Source organism: Natator depressus, chromosome 2, assembly GCF_965152275.1.
Source record: "Natator depressus isolate rNatDep1 chromosome 2, rNatDep2.hap1, whole genome shotgun sequence".
Taxonomy (NCBI): Eukaryota; Metazoa; Chordata; order Testudines; family Cheloniidae; genus Natator; species Natator depressus.
In genome coordinates this window covers 50,817,154-50,837,756 of record NC_134235.1, presented here as the reverse complement: position 1 = coordinate 50,837,756, position 20,603 = coordinate 50,817,154, and the positions used below count along the sequence as shown (strand labels likewise).

General features: G+C 43.0%; 1 protein-coding gene across 4 annotated transcripts in view; it reads right to left on the bottom strand.

The window, feature by feature from the left end:
* The window catches only part of PAG1 (phosphoprotein membrane anchor with glycosphingolipid microdomains 1), a 175,965-nt gene that overhangs the window by 38,010 nt on the left and 117,352 nt on the right, over positions 1-20,603 (bottom strand). The window lies entirely within an intron of this gene.

Below are 20,603 nucleotides of genomic sequence, written 5' to 3'. Positions count from 1 at the left end.
CCTGCCACAGTGCAGGGGGCTGGACTAGATGACCTCTCGAGGTCCCTTCCAGCCCTACATTTGTATGATTCTATAAAAAACTGTTCTAAGAACAGGAAGACTAACAAAAATAGTCTTCAGTAAGCTCCTGATACTAACATAGAAAAAACCTGTCAAATATTAACAGAAATGATCAAATATCAACAATCTTCAAGTAGATGAAAGTAGCATAATCTCAGTACTTGTATTTTGGAAAAAATAGCCCCAAATGTCAATTGCCAGGTACTAAAGCAGTCCATTCTCCATCTATAATTGTTAATAATGATTTTAGTAAATGCATTTTCAAACACAATGAAAAATTCTGCAAAGTTGCCAAGAAAAAAAATGGTTTATATGGCGCCTCCTCTCTTCCCAGTTCACAGTGTCTGCTGCCTGCATGGGACCATCTGTTAAATAGTAGAGCTGTATGCGTAGCTGTTTTTTTGGTTTAAGGGCTGAACTGAACATTAATTAAAAAACTGTTTCAGGTCAACCCAAAATTATAATTTTTCAGCAAACTGAGAAAGTCAAAAATATTTTGTTTCTGGGTTGAATGAAACATTTTGTTTGACTTAAAATGAAATATTTCAATTTGATTTAAGTTTTTAATTGCTTTTTAAGTTTTTTAAAACAAAACTGAAGTAAAATTTTAAACGAGTCATTTTGAATCAAAAAGTCAAAATATTTTACCTTTTTTGAAATATTTATTTGGTTTCATTTTTGACATAAACCATTAAGTGAATTTGACATGAAGTCGCAAAATGTTCCAGTCAACCCAAACCTGCATTTTTCAGTAAAAAAAGCTTTTGTCTGAAAAATTCTGCCCAGCTCTAATGTCAAACAAGCAAGGTAAATCTAAATGGAATATCATAAAACACTTCCTGCATAGGGATTATAATTAGAGTTAATTTTCTCTGTGTAAAACGTTATTACTTTTATTGGACTGCCTTGGGCTCAAGAATAATAAAACTGAATTCAAAATTACTTTCGAGCTTAGTAGAAACTCCAGAATAACACATGAGAAGAGTTGAGATGGGGCTTTCCCCTCCAACTACCTGAATCAACAATTCTTTTGCTACACAAGAGCCTATAATCAAATCAAAAATAAAATCAAATTATTTTGTTCATTGTGGGAGCCCTTGAGACATGGTTCAGTCTAATGCCATTTGTATATTGTAAAGTTTTTCTTTGGTATTCAAAACAGTTTTTTTTTAAATGGATTACATTATGCCATCATAATTTCAAAACAGGATTTGCGGAGTTAATTTATAACCCGACAAACAGTTCAAGATGAGGAAACATGATGATGAGCTATAACACTTAGAAAAAGGTCAATGATGTTTCTCCGTCAGCGTGAAAACATAACAATAAAGAACAAGGGCTGGATGTAGCTCAGTGAAGAACTGAGAATTGATCCCGTCTTATAAATATTTCCAAAGCAGCAGTGCACTCATTAGTTGCAATCTCAATTAGCTACCACACTACAGTTCCGCAAAACCACACTATTATGCCAGTGCAAAACCCTCAACCAAAGATTCATCTCCCAGAAAAGACCATTCACATCAAAGGAAAAATACTACAGGGGTTAGAAAGATCAGAGTAGCAGGAGGAACACAGGGTAGGAAGGGAATCTGCATTGCACATTGTCCTGGTATTTTTTCCCCCTAAGGAGCTAGATAAAGCCCACATTAAAAAGGGCTTTTCCCTGGGTGGACTGAGGTGCAGAACCCATAGCTCCAACCAACCCAAGCATCCATGTACTCACATTGTGGCCAGTCAGAAGAACAGTAAAAACCATGCTGACTCCTCAGGAGATGCGGCATTGCTTATGGACCCAGTTAGCATGCCCTGAACAGACACAGTCCAGGAAGAAAGTCACCACAGAGCTGTGATCCATCATGTGCAAGGACATACAAGTCCCCTTGTGCTTGCCCTTTGTTATCTGTCCACCCAATAATTTCTACTGAATTTGGGGCCATCTCTCTCTGTACAAGGAGCCACACCCATTGCTGGTCATCATTGATCTCAGGAACTGTTATTTCTTTTGGATCTCCTATGAGATAGCAAGATTGAGCCTTTGATGAAGATGGCCTTTGTTGTTGGTGGAAAGGTAAGGGCAGAAAAGTAGACTTTCAAATTTTCAAGATTATGAAAGAGTTCAATAAAGCTGATGAGATAAATTTTTTTTCATAAAAGCAAGGGTTTCAAACACTAGGGGGACATAACATCAAAATGATAAGAATGGTAATAAGGTGAACAGCTTGTAGATATATGAGAGCAGGCATATTGGACAATAGTTCTTTAGATCTTCGTGATTGCTCTTCTTGTACAGCAGAATGGTGTTGGACTCCTTCCAGCTAGATGGTGTCTTCTGCATTTCCAAGTAACAGCTAAACCTCTTAGCAAGGGTTTCCCAGAGGTCTTGGCCTCCAGCTCTTATCATTTCAATTGTCAGTCCATCTTTACCTGGAGCTTTTCCCTCCTTCATTTGGTGAACTGCAGGTCAGACTTCGCTGACAAGGACTGGGAGTAAATGCTCGTTGGTCTGTTGAAGTGTCGGTACTGGGACATTTATCTGAGATGCGAACAGTTCAGTTTAAAAATCTTTGCAGACTGCTTCCATCTCTGTTCTGTCAATCACTGGTTTTCCGTCCCTGTTCTTCAGGGCCATTACTGTTGACCTGTACAGCGTCAATTCCTTTTTGCATTTTTTGAGGCTTCTGTGATCTTCAGTCGTCTTTAAAGGCCTTTCATTTTGGTACTTCTCGAAGTCCTCTTTTAGTCTTCTTCTTATCAACTTGCAGAGGAGGGAGTACTCAAGTTTGTCACCATCATTTCACTTCATATTCCTCCACTTCTCTAGCATTTAGAGCATTTCCTCCGAGATTCTTCCCTTCACTCTTTTCAGTCTTTCTTTCTCGGCTAATTTCACACATTGCCTCAACTTATCAGTGAAGTTTTTATAATTCTCATCGCAGTTATGTGTAAGACTCCAGTCTTCCTTGGAAATGTTTGCTTTCAAGATTGCCTCGTCGGATATTTTTGGCTGCTGTCTCTGATTTGCCATCTGTAGCAACTGAGTCCTCAGTGAAGTGATCAGACAGCAGAGTGGAGTGCAGGATGTCGTCTTTGAGAGCAGGCATAGTAAAATGCGATGGGCCAGGCATATAGTGAGGCTCACTGACAATCGATGGACTGCAGCTGTTGCCAAGTGGTACCCATGGGAACTGAAACGACCACTCAGCTGACCTCCAAAAAGATGGGAAGATTTTATTGTGAAAAGACATGGCTGCACATGGAGAAGGAAGGCCAGGATACGAGAAGAATGGAAGACGTGTTGTGATCTGTGCAATCTATATGACGGCTTAAGGACCAAGGATCAAGGTGATCAAGGTAATAAGGAGATAATTCACATAGGGCTTGATCCTGCTCCTGTTGAAATCAATGACAAAAGTCCCATTGATTTCAGTGGTGCAGGAAAATTAGGCCCATAAAGGGGAATAAATACTCAGGATATCCTACTAGGGGATTCATATTTACTCTGTTCAATTGCAACACATTTGTTTTGGGAGAAAAAGGGTAGCGAGAGAGAAGTCACAAAAGACATAAGGTGGGTCAAGTTGATAAAGTGGATGAGGTTCAAAGAAGAGCAATAGAAATTATTGTGGCCCTAAAAGGCCTGACTTTGAGGTGGAGTTTTATATCTGTAGCTTGGCCACGAGACAAAAAAGTGGAGACAAACTAAAAATATTTAAAGCTGTGAATACAAAGGATGCTGAGGAGTTAGTGTGATACATGGATATAACGAAGAGGAATGGAATGAAACTGAGACAGGAAAAAATTAGGCTAAATGTCAGAAAATAATTATCTGGTAGTTAGAGCCCTTCACGGATACAAAATTTGTATGCACATCTGTGACCCGCACACATGTAAAGTAATGCACATTGGAAAAAATAACGCCAACTATACATACAATATGATGGGGGCTAATTTAGCTACAACTAATCAGGAGAAAGATCTTGGAGTCATCGTGGATAGTTCTCTGAAGACGTCCACGCAGTGTGCAGCGGCAGTCAAAAAAGCAAACAGGATGTTAGGAATAATTAAAAAAGGGATAGAGAATAAGACAGAGAATATCTTATTGACCTTATATAAATCCATGGTACGCCCACATCTTGAATACTGCATACAGATGTGGTCCCCTCATCTCTAAAAAGATACACTGGCATTAGAAAAAGTTCAGAAAAGGGCAACTAAAATGATTAGGGGTTTGGAACGGGTCCCATATGAGGAAAGATTAAAGAGGCTAGGACTTTTCAGCTTGGAAAAGAAGAGACTAAGGGGGGATATGATAGAGGTATATAAAATCATGAGTGGTGCGGAGAAAGTGAATAAGAAAAAGTTATTTACTTGTTCCCATAATATAAGAACTAGGAGCCACCAAATGAAATTAATGGGTAGCAGGTTTAAAACAAATAAAAGGAAGTTCTTCTTCACTCAGCGCAGAGTCAACCTGTGGAACTCCTTGCCTGAGGAGGTTGTGAAGGCCAAGACTATAACTGGGTTTAAAAGAGAACTGGATAAATTCATGGAGGTTAAGTCCATTAATGGCTATTAGCCAGGATGGATAAGGAATGGTGTCCCTAGCCTCTGTTTGTCAGAGGGTGGAGATGGATGGCAGGAGAGAGATCACTTGATCATTACCTGTTAGGTTCACTCCCTCTGGGGCACCTGGCATTGGCCACTCTTGGAAGACAGGATACTAGGCTGGATGGACCTTTGGTCTGACCCAGTATGGCCATTCTTGTGTTCTTATGTTCTTACATGGTCTGTGGATATCCGCTGATTTGCAGGGCTCTACTGATAGTGAGGGGTATTAGGCTGTGGAACAGTCTCAAAAGGAAAGTGTTGGAATACTCATTACCTGGCACTTTAAAAACACAAGATAATATACTGAAAGGAACAACAGAACTGGCTCAAAATTTTTGCTGGAAACTTTTGATGAAAAATGGCTTTTTGATTGAATCAAAAGTTTCAGATTTTTTTTATCTGGGAATTTTTTGATTAATTTTATTTTGTTTTTCAGTTTTCCCCCTTTCTTCCTTTTTCCCCTTACTGGGAAAAAAAAAGAGACAAAAATAAAAAGGGGAAAGAAAGTGGGAATTAAAACCTAGAAAAACTCTTTCCCTCAACTTTCTCTATTTTTTAATTCTAGCTTTCCCTCCTTTTCCTCCACTGGGCAAGGAAAAAAACAACAACAACGAAAAGAAAATGTGAGGAAAAGAACGTTGCATTGCTCCCCTTTTCAGAATCCCCCCATTTTTTATGCACTGGAAAAAAAGAGGGGGAAAAAAGAGAAGAAAACAAACAACTTCTTCATTTAATTGCTTTTGGACTTTTTCATTTAAGAATCAAAAATTTCAGTAATTTTTTGAATGAAACAAAAAATGTTCATTTTATTTGACATTTTTCATGGAAATTAAATATGATTTTTCAACCAGCCCCAGGGAATAATCCTGCATGGTCCCCAAGAAAATGGATTTGATTATGTAATATCTATGGGCATATATGGCAGGAAAGGTGCCTTTTCCTATTCTACAATTATATTCTAAAATTACTGGCCTTGCTAGCAAAGTTTATATCTAAGTTAAGGAGAGTGATAACAGAGTCTGAGGCATGGAACAAAGAGGACCACAGAAAGATTACAGATTCTGAAGAAATTGGTATAGCACTCGAAAGTTATGGAATAAGCAGGAACTAAGAGAACTGAGAGCAACAAAGAGATTTTAAAAAAAAGAGGGATCAGAGAGAGTGAGTCAACGGAGATATTTGTTTGAATGTCAGCTGTTTAAGAGTGATCGGCAAGGTTGAAGCTAGAAATGAGAAATCCTACTGGGCGGAAGATAAATTGAGAAGAGAAGGCAGCCAAGGACAGAAACTGGAGTCATTCCACTGTGGAAGAGACAAAGTACAGACTTAAAACTTTCACCATCAGTGAAAGGGAAGAGGTGAATACTGGAGACACCAGTTACTTGTTCAAGGTGCTTATGAAGAATAAAGTGATTATGAAACCCTACAGGACAGAACCCAGCACAGCCAAAAGGTCAGTGCTACATTAAAATGTGGCCAGTTTTCAATTTCAGTTTTTAAAACACTGCGGGTTGAGATCACAGCAGTGAAAAGGGCCTAGAAATCTTTCAACATATTTCTTTATATTATATATATTTATATATATAAATATTTTAATGGTGGGTTTATTTATATATATTCTAAAATTGCTGGCCTTCCTAGCAAAGTTAATATCTGAGTTAAGGAGAGTGATAACGGAGTCTGGGGCATGGAACAAAGAGGACCGCAGGAAGATTACAGACTTTGAAGAAATTGGTACAGCACTCAAAAGTTATAGAATAAGCGGGAACTGAGAGTAACAAAGACATTTAAAAAAAAAGAGGGATCAGAGAGAATGAATCAAAGGAGATATTTATATATAAATAATACTGCCATTAAAATATACCCAGGTGTATATATATAGATTAAATTCCACATGCTTTTAGTGATACTGATAAACCACCAGAGCGCTGCTCCTCCTATCTAAAATGCCATTAAAACTACTTTTTTCATTCAGCTTATGTTGTAAGATGATGTATGATGCACATTGCCTTACATGTTATGGCATTTAGAGTCTTTAAGAGAATGGGGTAAGTACGGTGATGAGCACAGTATAGAAACTTAACTAGCTTGATAGTTAAACCAATGGTCTTAACTCAAAATATTATGTTATAAACTCATAGACTTTAAGGTCAAAAGGGATCTTTGTGATCATCTAGTCCAGGGCTTCCCAAACTTGGTTTGCGGCTTGTTCAGTGTAAGCCCCTGGCAGGCCGCGAGATGCTCTATTTACCTGAGCGTCCACAGGTATGGCCACTCGCAGCTCCTAGTGGCTGCGGTTCGCCGTTCCCGTTTGGGAACCCCTGGTCTAGTCTGACCTCCTGCCCATTGCAAGCCACAGAACCTCACCCCCTTACTCCTGTAATAGATTCCTAACTTCTGGCTGAGTTACTGAAGTCTTCAAATCATGGTTTAAAGACTTCAAGTTACAGAGAATTCACCGTTTACACTAGTTTAAATCTGCAAGACCCATGCCCCATGCTGCAGAGGAAGGCGAAAAATCCCCAGGGTCTCTATCTGACTGGGGGAAAATTCCTTGCTGATCCCCTTACTGGCGATCAGTTAGATTCTGAGCATGTGGGCAAACCCACCAGGCAGATACCTGGGAAAGAACTGCCTGTAGTAACTCAGAGTTCTCCACATCTAGTGTCCTGTCTTTGGCCAATGGGGATTTTTGCTACTGGCAGTCACTGACGGGCCACATGCCATTGTTGGCAGTCCCATCATATCATCCCCTCCATAAACTTATCGAGCTCAATCTTGTAGCCAGGTAGGTTATTTGGCCTCACTGTTCTCCTTAGAAGGCTGTTCCAGAATTTCACTCCTGATGGTTAGGAACCTTCCTCTAATTTCAAGCCTGAATTTGTTGATGGCCAGTTTATATCCATTTGTTCTTGTGTCCACATTGGCGCTTATCTTAAATAATGGCTCTCCCTTCCTGGTATTTTGTCCCTCTGATGTATTTATAGAGAGCACTCATATCTCCCCTCAGCCTTCATTTGGTTAGCCTAAACAAGCCAAGCTCTCTGAGTCTCCTCTCATGAAGTAGGTTTTCCATTCCTCAGATCAGCCTAACAGCCCTTCTCTGCACCTGTTCCAGTTTGAATTATTCTTTCTTAAACACGTGGGACCAGAATTGCACATGGTATTCCAGATGAGGTCTCACCAGTGCTTTGTATAATGGTATTAACACTTTCCTACCTATACTGGAAATACCCCGCCTATTGCATCCTTTGACTGCATGAGACTTTTTCACAGAGGCATCACACTGATGGCTCATAGTCATCCTATGATTAAACAATACACCCAGGTCTTTCTCCTGCTCTGTCCCTTCCAACTGATACGATCTCAGCTTATAGCAAATATTCTTGTTGTTAGTCCCTAAATCAGGGGTGGGCAAACTACGGCCAGGGCTTTGGATCTGGCCTGTGGGATTGCCACCCCCATCGTGCCACGGGCCCTGTGCTGCTCCTGGAAGCAGCTGGCACCACGTTCCTGTGGCCCCTGGGGATGTTGCTGGAGAGGATGGGGGGGGGGAGAGGGCTCCGCATGCTCCCCTTGCTTGCAGGCACCGTCCCTTGCAGCTCCCATTGGCTGGGAATGGAGAACCGCGGCCAATGGGAGCTTCGGGGGAGGTATCTGCAGGCGAGGGCAGTGTGCGGAGCCCTTTGCCCCCCTATCCCAGGGACCACAGAGACGTGGTGCCGGCCGCTTCCGAGAGCGGCGTGGGGTCAGAGCAGGCAGGGAGCCTGCCCTGGCCCGCTATGCGCCACTGCCACCCCAGTGCCGCTCCAGGTAAGTGGTGCCAGGCCAGAGCCCGCACCCCGATCCCCTCCTGAACCCCGCACCCCAACCCCCTGCCCTGAGCCCCCTGCCACAACTCTCCTGCACCCCAACCCCCTACCCTGAGCCCCCTGCCACACCCCTCCTGTACCTCAACCCCCTGCCCTGAGCCCCCAAAATCCTGCCCTGAGCCCCCTCCCGCACTCCGTGCCCCTCCCCGTACCCCTGCCCTGAGTTCCCTCCAGCACTCTGCACCGCTTCCTGCACCCCAACCCCCTGCCCTGAGCCCTCTCGTACACCCCACACCCATCCTCTGCCTGCCCTAGCCCTACATTCATGGCCTTGCATGCAATTTCCCCACACAGATGTGGCCCTCGGGCCAAAAAGTTTGCCCACCCCTGCCCTAAATGCATGACCTTTCACTTTGCACTATTAAAGTTCAACCCATTTCTATTACTCCAGTTTACAAGGTCATCCAGATCTTCTTGTATGAAATTCTGGTCCTCCTCCATACTGGCAATACCTCCCTGCTTTGTGTTATCCACAAATTTTATTAGCACATTTCCACTTTTTGTGCAAAGTCAGTAATAAAAATGTTAATAAGATTGGTCCCAAGACCGATCCCTGTGGAACTCCACTAGTAACCTGCCTCCAGCCTGAGAGTTCATCTTTCAAATCTGATCCATTGTAGTCTCTCCTTTAACCAGTTCCTTATCCACCTTTAAATTCTCGTATTAATCCCCATCTTCTCCAATTTAACTAATAATTTCCCATCTGGAACTGTATCAAATGCCTTACTGAAATCCAGGTAGATTAGATTTAGTGCATTTCCTTTGTCTAAAAAATCAGTTATCATCTCAAAGAAAGAGATCAGCTTAGTCTGGCACGACCTACATTTTGTAAAACCAAGTTGTGTTTTATCCCAATTACTATTCACCTCCATGTCCTTAACTACTTTCTCTTTCAAAATTTGCTCCAAGACCTTCCATAAAATTGAGGTCAAATTAACAGACCTGTAGTTTCCTGGGTCACTTTTTTCTCCCTTTCTTATAAATAGGAACTGTAATTAGCAATTCTCCAGTCACAGGGTATGACCCCCATGTTTACAGATTCATTAAAAATCCTTGCTACTGGGCTTGCAATTTCATGTGCCAGTTCCTTTAATATTCTTGGTCCCCTGATTTAGTCCCATTAAACTGCTTGAGTTTGACTTCCACCTCGGATGTGGTAATTTCTACCTCCATATCCTTGTTGCCATTAGCTACCCTGCCACTACCCCTAGCCTCTTCATTGACACTAAACTCAGAGGAGTGGTAGATACGCTGGAGGGGAGGGATAGGATACAAAGGGACCTAGACAAATTAGAGGATTGGGCTAAAAGAAATCTGATGAGGTTCAACAAGGACAAGTGCAGAATCCTGCACTTAGGACAGAAGAATCCCATGCACTGTTACAGACTAGGGACCGAATGGCTAGGCAGCAGTTCTGCAGAAAAGGACCTACGGGTTACAGCGGACGAGAAGCTGGATATGAGTCAACAGTGTGCCCTTGTTGCCAAGAAGGCTAACGGCATTTGGGGCTGTATAAGTAGAGGCACTGCCAGCAGATCGAGGGACGTGATCATTCCCCTCTATTTGACATTGGTGAGGCCTCATCTGGAGTACTGTGCCCAGTTTTGGGCCCCACACTACAACAAGGATGTGGAAAAATTGGAAAGAGTCCAGCGAAGGGCAACAAAAATGATTAGGGGCTGGAGCACATGACTTATGAGGAGAGGCTGAGGGAACTGGGATTGTTTAGTCTGCAGAAGAGAAGAATGAGGGGGGATTTGATAGCTGCTTTCAACTACCTGAAAGGGGGTTCCAAAGAGGATGTATCTAGACTGTTCTCAGTGGTATCAGATGACAGAACAAGGAGTAATGGTCTCAAGTTGCAGTGCAGGAGGTTTAGGTTGGATGTTAGGAAAAACGTTTTCACTAGGAGAGTGGTGAAGCACTGGAATGGGTTACTTAGGGAGGTGGTGGAATCTCCTTCCTTAGAGGTTTTCAAGGTCAGACTTAACAAAGCCCTGGCTGGGATGATTTAGTTGGGGATTGGTCCTGCTTTGAGCAGGGGGTTAGACTCGATGACCTCCTGAGGTCCCTTCCAACCCTGATATTCTATGATCCTATGATTAGCCACATTAAAAACTGAGGCAAAGTATTTGTTTAGGAGATGGGCCGTGCCTAGATAATCTTTAATGTCCACCCCATCCTCAGTACTTAGCAGTCCCACTTCTTCTTTCCTTGTTTTCTTCTTATTTATATGACTATAGAACCTTTTACTGTTGAATTCTCTTTTCAAAGTCCAACTCTGCTTGGCTTTAGGAAGTTCTCACATTATCCCTACACTTTCTGACCTCCAAGAGGTGGCTTTCCTTGCTGATCCCTTCTCCCACCTTCCATTCCTTGTAGACTTTCTGCTTTCTTTTAAAAAAGAGAAATTTCATTTAGGGAAATAATGTTACAAGTGAAGGCCTGGACATTAAAGTGTTAATACATTTGGTCTGAACTGTGAGAGTTTCCCTTGTGGAGTTTAAATCAAACCTTTAATACTGTGAATTTTAGAAAAGTTGCAAAACCCAGCTTTAAACAGAAACTTTGCTGCGAGCTTAGCTATGGAACAGCCAGTGGCGACTCAACAATCTCAAAACATTCATTATGAATTATAACATTCATAAACCAGTCGGAGAACACTTCAATCTCTCTGGTCACTCGATCTCAGACCTAAAGGTCGCAATATTAAAACAAAAAAACTTCAAATCCAGACTCCAGCGAGAAACTGTTGAATTGGAATTCATTTGCAAATTGGATACAATTAACTTAGGCTTGAATAGAGACTGGGAGTAGCTAAGTCATTATGCAAGGTAACCTATTTCCCCTTGTTTTTCCTACCCCCCCCCCAGACGTTCGTGTTAAACCCTGAATTTGTGCTGGAAATGGCCCACCTTGATCATCATACACATTGTAAGGAGAGTGGTCACTTTAGATAAGCTATTACCAGCAGGAGAGTGGGTTTGTGTGTGTGGGGGGTGTGTGTGTGAGAGAAAACCTGGATTTGTGCTGGAAATGGCCCAACTTGATTATCATACACATTGTAAGGAGAGTGATCACTTTAGATAAGCTATTACCAGCAGGAGAGTGGGGTGGAAGGAGGTATTTTTTCATGCTTTGTGTGTATATAAAAAGATCTTCTACACTTTCCACAGTATGCATCCGATGAAGTGAGCTGTAGCTCATGAAAGCTTATGCTCAAATAAATTGGTTAGTCTCTAAGGTGCCACAAGTACTCCTTTTCTTTTTGCGAATACAGACTAACACGGCTGTTACTCTGAAACTCAACAATCTCAAACTATTTTTAACAGTTTATGTTTCTTAAGGATTAGCTGTTGCTTCTGAAGGAAATGTTTTACTGCGCTGCCCTCTGGTGTTTATTTGCTCTAGAAAGAAGATATTTTTCTTTGCTGTTCTCATCACCTTTGCTCATGTGATTATATTTCAGTGCTGAATATAATCAGGGTTACTAAAAATGAAGGTGTGTATGCAATCTTTCAACTGCTGGGCTTAAAAATACTACTACTGTCTCTAAAAGATCGCCAGACTTCATTACTTTGACCTTTGCACAGAAATACCATTGAGATGCTCCTAATACATTAAATAGGTGATACCTGTGGGTAACTCACTGACTGGATATTATTTAGCTGAACAGTTTTGAAAAATCTCTGAAAACCTTTTTAGACTGTAAGATATTTTTAAAATTGTACTTTCTTCAGAGAAAGAACTGTAAATTGAACTGCATTTAGAAAGCTTGTAGCACACTGCGGGTGATACCAAATTCTGAATAATAATAATAAAGATGAGGATAAGACAGATGGATAGGAAGGACATTTGCAGTTACATTTGGTGGGATAAAATGTTAATGGTTTTTGATGCTCATACTTCAAAACCAACAGCAACTGGGAAGTAATTATATCCCCACACTCCCAACCCTGTCCTTGAATAGTATTGCACATTATGGGAATTTTCATATACTTTTTTATGTATCAGGTATAAGCCACGGAGGGAACCTATATACCACTAACCATAATGCATACAGCCAACTCCTCAAAGATACACTTGAATGCACAATCTTACCTCCAATCTCAGCATGGCTGAGACATCTTACCATTAAAAGATACCTTTACTTTCTATGAGTGAATAATGTGTTACTTCCACCTAAAATAATTCTGAGGTTGGTGTTCAAGTTGCTCATTTGAGCATGATTTAGTGAAGTTGGAGGTGTGCAATGTGAGTGGTTGTATGATGAAGGTGAAAGGGAGTGCGATGCGGTGTACCAACCCCCCACTGGCCAAGAAGGGGTTAATGAGAGCCTGTGGACTCAATCAGCATCACCCTGCTAACCCTACAGTAGGTGTCAGGCCTGGAAGGAGGAGCTACAGGGTCTGAACCTGGCTCTGTTGGGGGCTGATTGGGAAAGAGAGCAGATCTCTGCCTTCTCAATCAGCGAGAGAAGGCTGGCTGGTGCCAGGGAGCTGAGTTGAACTGCAGGCAGACAAAGCCTCCTGGAGGGAATGTAAGCCTGAAGCAGTGAACCCAGGTGAGTGCCCTCTGGAAGAGACAGACCCTAGCAGCTGAAGGGCAGAGCCTGGTCAAAGAGATGGGTGGATGACCCTCCTTTTTGAGTTTGTGATATTTGAATTTTGATACCCCAGAAGGGGAGGAACTCTGGTGTGACTTCACTTAGTCAGAGGGCTAAGTCACCGCAGCACCAGACCATGTTGGAGGTGGCTGCTGACAATTGAAAAGAGAGAGGGAAAGTGAGGTAGGATGAGCAGTGCTGTAGTGGGCACAAAAGGGTGTTGTGGAAGCTGACCCTGCCACAGGGACTTTGTTGTGGAGCTGAAGATTCTGAGTGCTCTGGAGTATTATGAGGCTCAGAGACTAAGACATGAAATGAGGTTGGAGAGGGTTGCCTTAATTTTTAGTGATTGCATTGAAAGGAAATTTCTAACAGTTTATGTGGCAGAAAACTAGAGATGAGCCCAAGCTGCAAAGTTTGGATCTAGATCAGGGATCAGCAACCTTTGGCACCTGGCCCACCAGGGAAAGCCCCTGGTGGGCCGGGCCGGTTTGTTTACCTGCCACGTCTGCAGGTTCAGCCGATTGCAGCTTCCACTGGCTGCGGTTCACCATTCCAGGCCAATGGGGGCTGTGGGAAGCGACGCGGGCCGGGCCACCTCTTCCCGCAGCCCCCATTGGCCTGGGACAGCGAACCGCGGCCAGTGGGAATTGCGATTGGCTGAACCTGCAGACACTATAGGTAAACAAACCATCCCGGCCCGCCAGGGGCTTACCCTGATGGGCCATGTGCCAAAGGTTGCCGATCCCTGATCTAGATCTTAATTTCATTGAAACCTGGGAATATCTGTGTCATAAACATAAAGGGAAGGGTAAACACTTTTAAAATCCCTCCCGGCCAGAGGAAAAACCCTTTCACCTGTAAAGGGTTAAGAAGCTAGGATAACCTCGCTGGCACCTGACCAAAATGACCAATGAGGAGACAAGATACTTTCAAAGCTGGAGGGGGGGAGAAACAAAGGCTCTGTCTGTCTGTGTGATGCTTTTGCCGGGAACAGAACAGGAATGGAGTCTTACAACTTAGTAAGTAATCTAGCTAAATATGCATTAGATTCTGTTTTCTTTAAATGGCTGAGAAAATAAGCTGTGCTGAATGGAATGGACATTCCTGTTTTTTGTGTCTTTTTGTAACTTAAGGTTTTGCCCAGAGGGATTCTCTATGTTTTGAATCTGATTATCCTGTAAGGTATTTACCATCCTGATTTTACAGAGGTGATTCTTTTTACTTTTTCTTCTATTAAAATTCTTCTTTTAAGAATCTGATAGTTTTTTTTATTGTTCTTAAGATCCAAGGGTTTGGGTCTGTGTTCACCTATGCAAATTGGTGAGGATTTTTATCAAACCTTCCCCAGGAAAGGGGGTGTAGAGTTTGGGAGGATTTTGGGGGGAAAGAAGTTTCCAAACGGGCTCTTTCCCAGTTATATACCTGTTAGACGTTTGGTGGTGGCAGCGATAAAGTATAAGGACAAAAGATAAAATAGTTTATACCTTGGGAAAGTTTTAACCTAAGCTGGTAAAAGTAAGCTTAGGAGGTTTTCATGCAGGTCCCCACATCTGTACCCTAGAGTTCAAAGTGGGGAAGGAACCTTAACAATCTGTATCTGAGATTTTGATCCAGGCCCCTTGGTCAGAGCCTAACACCTAGTTACAGTAGCTATGTTACAGTGATGCTGGTGTCTGAATTCTGGGAATAAACCAAAGGTTTTATTCCACTTGGATGTGAACAGGAATTTTTTCTAGTTATTTTTCAAGGTAGACATCTGTCTCAAAAATGATCCAACCATACCAATGGAATGCTATGCAATATGACTATTCACTGCATACAGGTACATCCCTGCAGGAAAAGATGTACCTCAATGTTTAGCTAAAACAATAATTCAACTGACTGAAATATTTGTTGTTGTTGAATCAAACATGCATCAGCCATGGCCACAAGGTGGCAGCATAACATCACTTTAGCAGTTGAGCAGAGAGGCATACGATGAGATTTTGACAGGTTTCAGAGTAGCATCCGTGTTAGTCTGTATTCACAAAAAGAAAAGGAGGACTTGTGGCACCTTAGAGACTAACACATTTATTTGAGCATAAGCTTTCGTGAGCTACATCCGATGAAGTGAGCTGTAGCTCATGAAAGCTTATGCTCAAATAAATGTGTTAGTCTCTAGGGTGCCACAAGTACTCCTTTTCTTTTTAATGAGATTTTGAACATTCCCATGGCATTTTAATTCAGTCTTTTAGGTCTGCTGTAGGTCTTTTACAACCGCTTCATTAAAATTCAGTTATAAGCCATCTAGACCAGGGGTCTCAAACTCAAATGACCACGAGGGCCACATGAGGACTAGTACATTGGCCCAAGGGCTGCTTCACTGACCACCCCTCCCCCCCCCCCCCCCCGCTGCCCGGCCCTCACCCCCACTCCACCCCTTCCGTGAGGCCCAACCCCTGCCCCACCTCTTCCCACCCTTTCGCTGGCCCCACTCCAACCCCTTCCCTGACAGGATAAGGATAATAAAGCTCTGGAACAGGCTTCCAACTGAGATTGTGGAATCCCTGTCATTGGAGGTTTTTGAGAACAGATTAGACAAATACTTGTCAGGGATGGTTTAGGTATATTTGGTCCTGCCTCAGCATGGGAGGATGGACTAGACGACCTCTTCAGATCCCTTCCAGCTCCACATTTCTATGATTCTAACTGTTATTCTAAAACTAGTTATTAAAACAATTTTATACTTTTTTTATTTTCTGCATTTGTTTCAACTTCTGTCTATATGTAGGTTCTTCTACAGAATCCAACACAATGGCACCTGTACTCCTGAGACTGGATCACAAAAATGGACAAGCCAGTGTCATTTTTGTCAATTTCCAGTCAATTCACTTTCAGGTTCCTATGTGTTACCATGCTTGCAATATTTGGGCTTCAAACAATGCAAGAGGGTGTTCATTTTGGGAAAGAGAATATAATTCAAACTTCCCACTCCTCAAACACTCCAACAGCATCCATCAAAACCCTGCTTCCATGATGGTTTTTTTTTTTAAGTCTCATAAAAAACTTTCCATTAGTATTTAGATCTTTCAATTCTTTAATGTCCTAGATTCTTCAATTTACAAAATCTAAAGTTGCTTGACTTGATAGTGTCTATTTAATGAGAACAAATAGAGACAAAAGTTGCTTCTCAAGAATTGCTACAGTAACTAGACCTGAACGTAATTAAGGCCCAGTCTGCAAGCCTTCCCCACATGACATTGATGAGAATTCTACATGCAGAGGGCTTGCATGACTGGGCCTGTTTTGGTACTTGGGAATAAAACTGACTGGAATAGACTACCATTATCAAGCTGTGCGAGATTGCTAGGTTATATAAGAACATGACTTGTAGATAGTTTGTGTGTTCCCAGTCATCAAAATATCACAGCTCTGCTTTGCAAAACCACTCTGATAGACACAGTATACAGAGGTTCCAGTCTCTCCAATAGCCTGTTACATCTGCGATATTCAAAAAGCCTAGCTAGCTTGTCTCTCCTTTATTGCTGGCCATCAGCTCAAAAGCACCAAAGGGCTGGAAAAAGGGGTGAAAAGACTTCATATCTTGTGTCAGCTTCATGGCTTCATTTATCTTTAAACCTTTTAGTTCTATGTCACTCTTCACCATGTCTATCCAACTTCTCTTCAGTCTTCCTCTGTTTCTGGTTCCTTGCAGTCTGGTATGTATTGCCACGTATGGTATCCTTTCTGGGTCCATTCTTGACACATGTCTAAACCATCACAGTTGTCTTTCTTGAATCTTCTGTAACAGCATTATTTCTTGCCATAGTGTCAAGGCTGGGGCATGGGCAGCCATACCTAGGGGTTAGCCTCAGGTATGGGCTGAGGATCCAGGTTCCAGGAGCCAATTACCAGGAACCAGGCCAAGTTGGAACACCAGGAGATCGGAGTCAAGTGACAAACGGGAGGTTTGGAACCAAGAGACACGTGTCAGGAGGCAGGCAGAGGTGGGTTACGAGGAGTTCAGGATTGGGTCACAGTTCGGAGGGCAGGAACCAGTTACCAAGAGTCAAGAAACCAGGAGGTCAGGATCAGAAGGCAGGAACTGGTAAACAGGAAAGCAGTACATGGCAGGGTGGAGCCCAGTTATTCAGACAACTTCCTGCTTCCTATTCTGGCTTAAATAGGGGCTGCAGCCCAATCAGGAGCCTTGGAGCTCTCCCAATCAGAGCACAGAGGCTGGGCTTGTGCCCTAGTTGGGCTACATGGGCCCTGGTCCCAGTTCCTGTCTGTGAGCTGCTGGGTGGAGGATTGGGATAGGATGACTCCCACAACCCAGGTTTGAGGCTTTCAGGGTCTGACACCTAGCCGTTTTCTTCTCTCTTCATTTTTTATTTTCTGAAGTCTTGAAACTCTCAGTATTCCCCTCAGCCAGTTCATTTCTGCAGCAAAATCTTTTTTTCAATGGCTTTCCTTATACTCCAGCATTCCAATCTGTACAGCAGTATCAGCATGACAGTTGTCTGATATATGCTGATTTGGTTTTTATCAAAATGTCTTTAGCATTCCAGATCTTGAACTGTTTTCCAAAATGCTGTAGCAGCCAGTCCAATTACTCTTTTTATGTCATCTTCAAACTTCCCATTCTTTGTAGAGCACATATGAATCATTTGCTAGAGTAAATATAAAAGGAGATTTAGGCCTAAATTTTCAAAAGTCACTAGTGATTTGGGATACATCAATTTTTGGGTGTCCAACTTGAGTCAAGCTGAAGGGGCCTTACTATCAAAGTGCTGAGTGTCAACCCTCTGAAAATCAGTCCTTTTTAAGGGGACTCAAGATGGGCCAGAAGTTGAAAAAACCAAAATCATATTTGGGCCTTAAACGCCTTTTAAAAAAAATACAAAAACCAAGCCTCCGTGAAACCTTGTATCTATAGCATTAAAGAAAAATTCAAAATTGGCTTTGCCTCAATAAATGCTGACCTGCCAAGAAACCTAAATTTACCCTGTGATCAACAGATTTGTGCTCTCTCAAAAAGTGGGAAATCTGGTGGTTCCATGGACAACCTAGCAAGGAAACATTAGAAAAAAGAAAACAAAGGACATCTTCTCAGAACCGTGGGCAGCCCATTGATAGCAAACAGCTTCTCTACTTGTTAGGATGCAGCAAGCTTATTTCTATTTAAAATTCAAATCATATTTACTATGTTCAATGAAATGTAAGAACTGTCACTGCAGAGGCTACATAACTTACATTTCTCCTGTCATCCTGTTCTTTGTCAAAATAAACGAGGCACACAGGGTACTGTAAAGTTGAACCTGTGCATGTCTCCCTCCACACACACACATGCACCCACCCACCCACCCCTTGAATATACCAGAAAATGCTGTTCTATCATGCTGGGTTAAATTCCACCCACACTCCCTCTCCTCCCCCCTCCCCCCCTTGTCTTTACTGTTCTGTCCTCTGGCTACTTCGCATTCAGAGGTGAAGTTGTAAGCCAATATTAGAAAAAAACAAACCTTCATGGTCCCACTTGTCTCTTTAACTACATCTCTTTTCTCTCCTCTCCTTTGCTTCTAAGTACACTACCTCAAACAAGTGGCCTTTTGTGGCCTCGAATCCCTGTCTTCCAATTCTCTCTTTGAGCCCCCTCTAATCTGGTTTTTTTCCACTGAAATTGCTGTGACCAAAAGCCTTGTCTTCATTGCTAAAAATATATAATTTTTTACCTCTGGATAACTAACTTCTGTGAGCTATCCTTTTCTCTCATTCTTCCCACCATTTTTGCCATTGTCAGTGTTTCCTACCTGTGCTTCTTTGCTCAGGACCTTCCTGACTTTTATCTTGCACACCCTTCTGAAAGCTCTTCAAGGGTTTCTTTAAGACTCCCATTTTTCTTCTCTCTGTCAGAGTCCACCGGGGATTTGTCCTCGGTCCCTAGCTCTTTTTTCATTCTACACTCTCCCCCAGAATGAGCTCATTCACTCCAACAGATTCAAATACAGCTTATGCTGAAGACTCCCAAATCTATTTCTCAGTGCTCACCTATACAATGGCCCTGATCCCCTCTAGCACTCTCTTCTTACCTGAGGTTCAATCACATACCTTCACCTATCTCAGATGCTTCTATCTCAAGATCAACTTATGCACAGCTGAACTTACCTTTCCTTCCAAATGCGCTCCTTTACTCCCCTTCTCTGTTACTCTCAGCATTGCCATTCTTCCTGTGTAGCTCAGCCTTTCCTTTTTGCCCTCAGATCCAGACTCTCACCAATCCTTCTGCTTGCTACTGCAGAACATCTGACATTTGTCCCCTCCTTTTCAGCCCAGGAGACAATATGTTAATCTAAGCCAGAGGTCCCCAAACTGTGGGGCACACCCCCTTGGGGGGGGAACAGAGGAACATTCAGGGGGGCATGGCAGGCCCGGGTCAGCCCCCACTGGGGGCAAGGAGGAAGGGCCACCCAGCCCCGCCCCACCCCTTCTCTGGCCCCACTCCCAACCACGGCCCTGGCTCTGCAATAGGCTGGGGGGCCGGTTGCTGGCTCACACCGCACTCAGCTGTGGCTTTGCCTTCATCCCCACCCCTGGCCGTGGCTCTGTTCCCGGCCTGGGGCTCAGGCTGGGGGTGGGAGCAGAGCTGCACCCAGCCACACACCCAGCTGCCTGCCTCCACCGTGGCCAGGCTGCGGCTCTGCTCCCACCCCCAGCCTCAAGCCCTGCTCCTGGCCCCAGCCTCAGCGCCCTTACCCTGTCTGCGTCATCCCTGCCCCCAAGCCATAGCCCCGCTCCTGACTCCAAAGTGGGGTGGGGGCGGAGACACGGAAAGGGGCAAGGGAGGGCATGACCCTCAAAAGTTTGAGGACCACTGGTCTAGGCCTTAGTTTCCTCTCAGCTTGACCAATGAATCTTTTTGCCTCCCACTTTCCATCTCTCCTCATTCCAGTCCATCCAGATCACTGCTGTGAAAATCTTTATCCTCCCTCCTGGCTCTGGCCTTGTCTATCCCCTTTAATTTCATCAGTGGCTGCTACTCACATGCCACTTCAGTTTATGTTGCCCCTCAAACTTTCAACACACACGACCTCTGCATTAGCATGTATCTTAGCCCTCATCCCCTCCATTAAGAGACATTTTGGGAAGTTGGGGAAACCAAAAAAACAAAACCAGCTTAAATGATTTCTTTCTAAAACCAAATGACAGGGGTGAACTTAGAGACGTGGGAAAGTTATCAGGAAAGTGAACAAAGAAGGCTAGAAACTAAAAACGCACTGCTACTGTTGCCCTCACAACCTTAAAGCAGACTGTGAAAAAACAACCAGATTTTCAAATAAAGGTGCATGCATTTATCTGCATATATTTGCCCACACCTCACTCATACAATACAGGCACCATCCCAGTGTATATGCACATGACCACGAAGGTGCATAACTAACCATGTCCACGTGCAAATAGCTGATCAATATTCA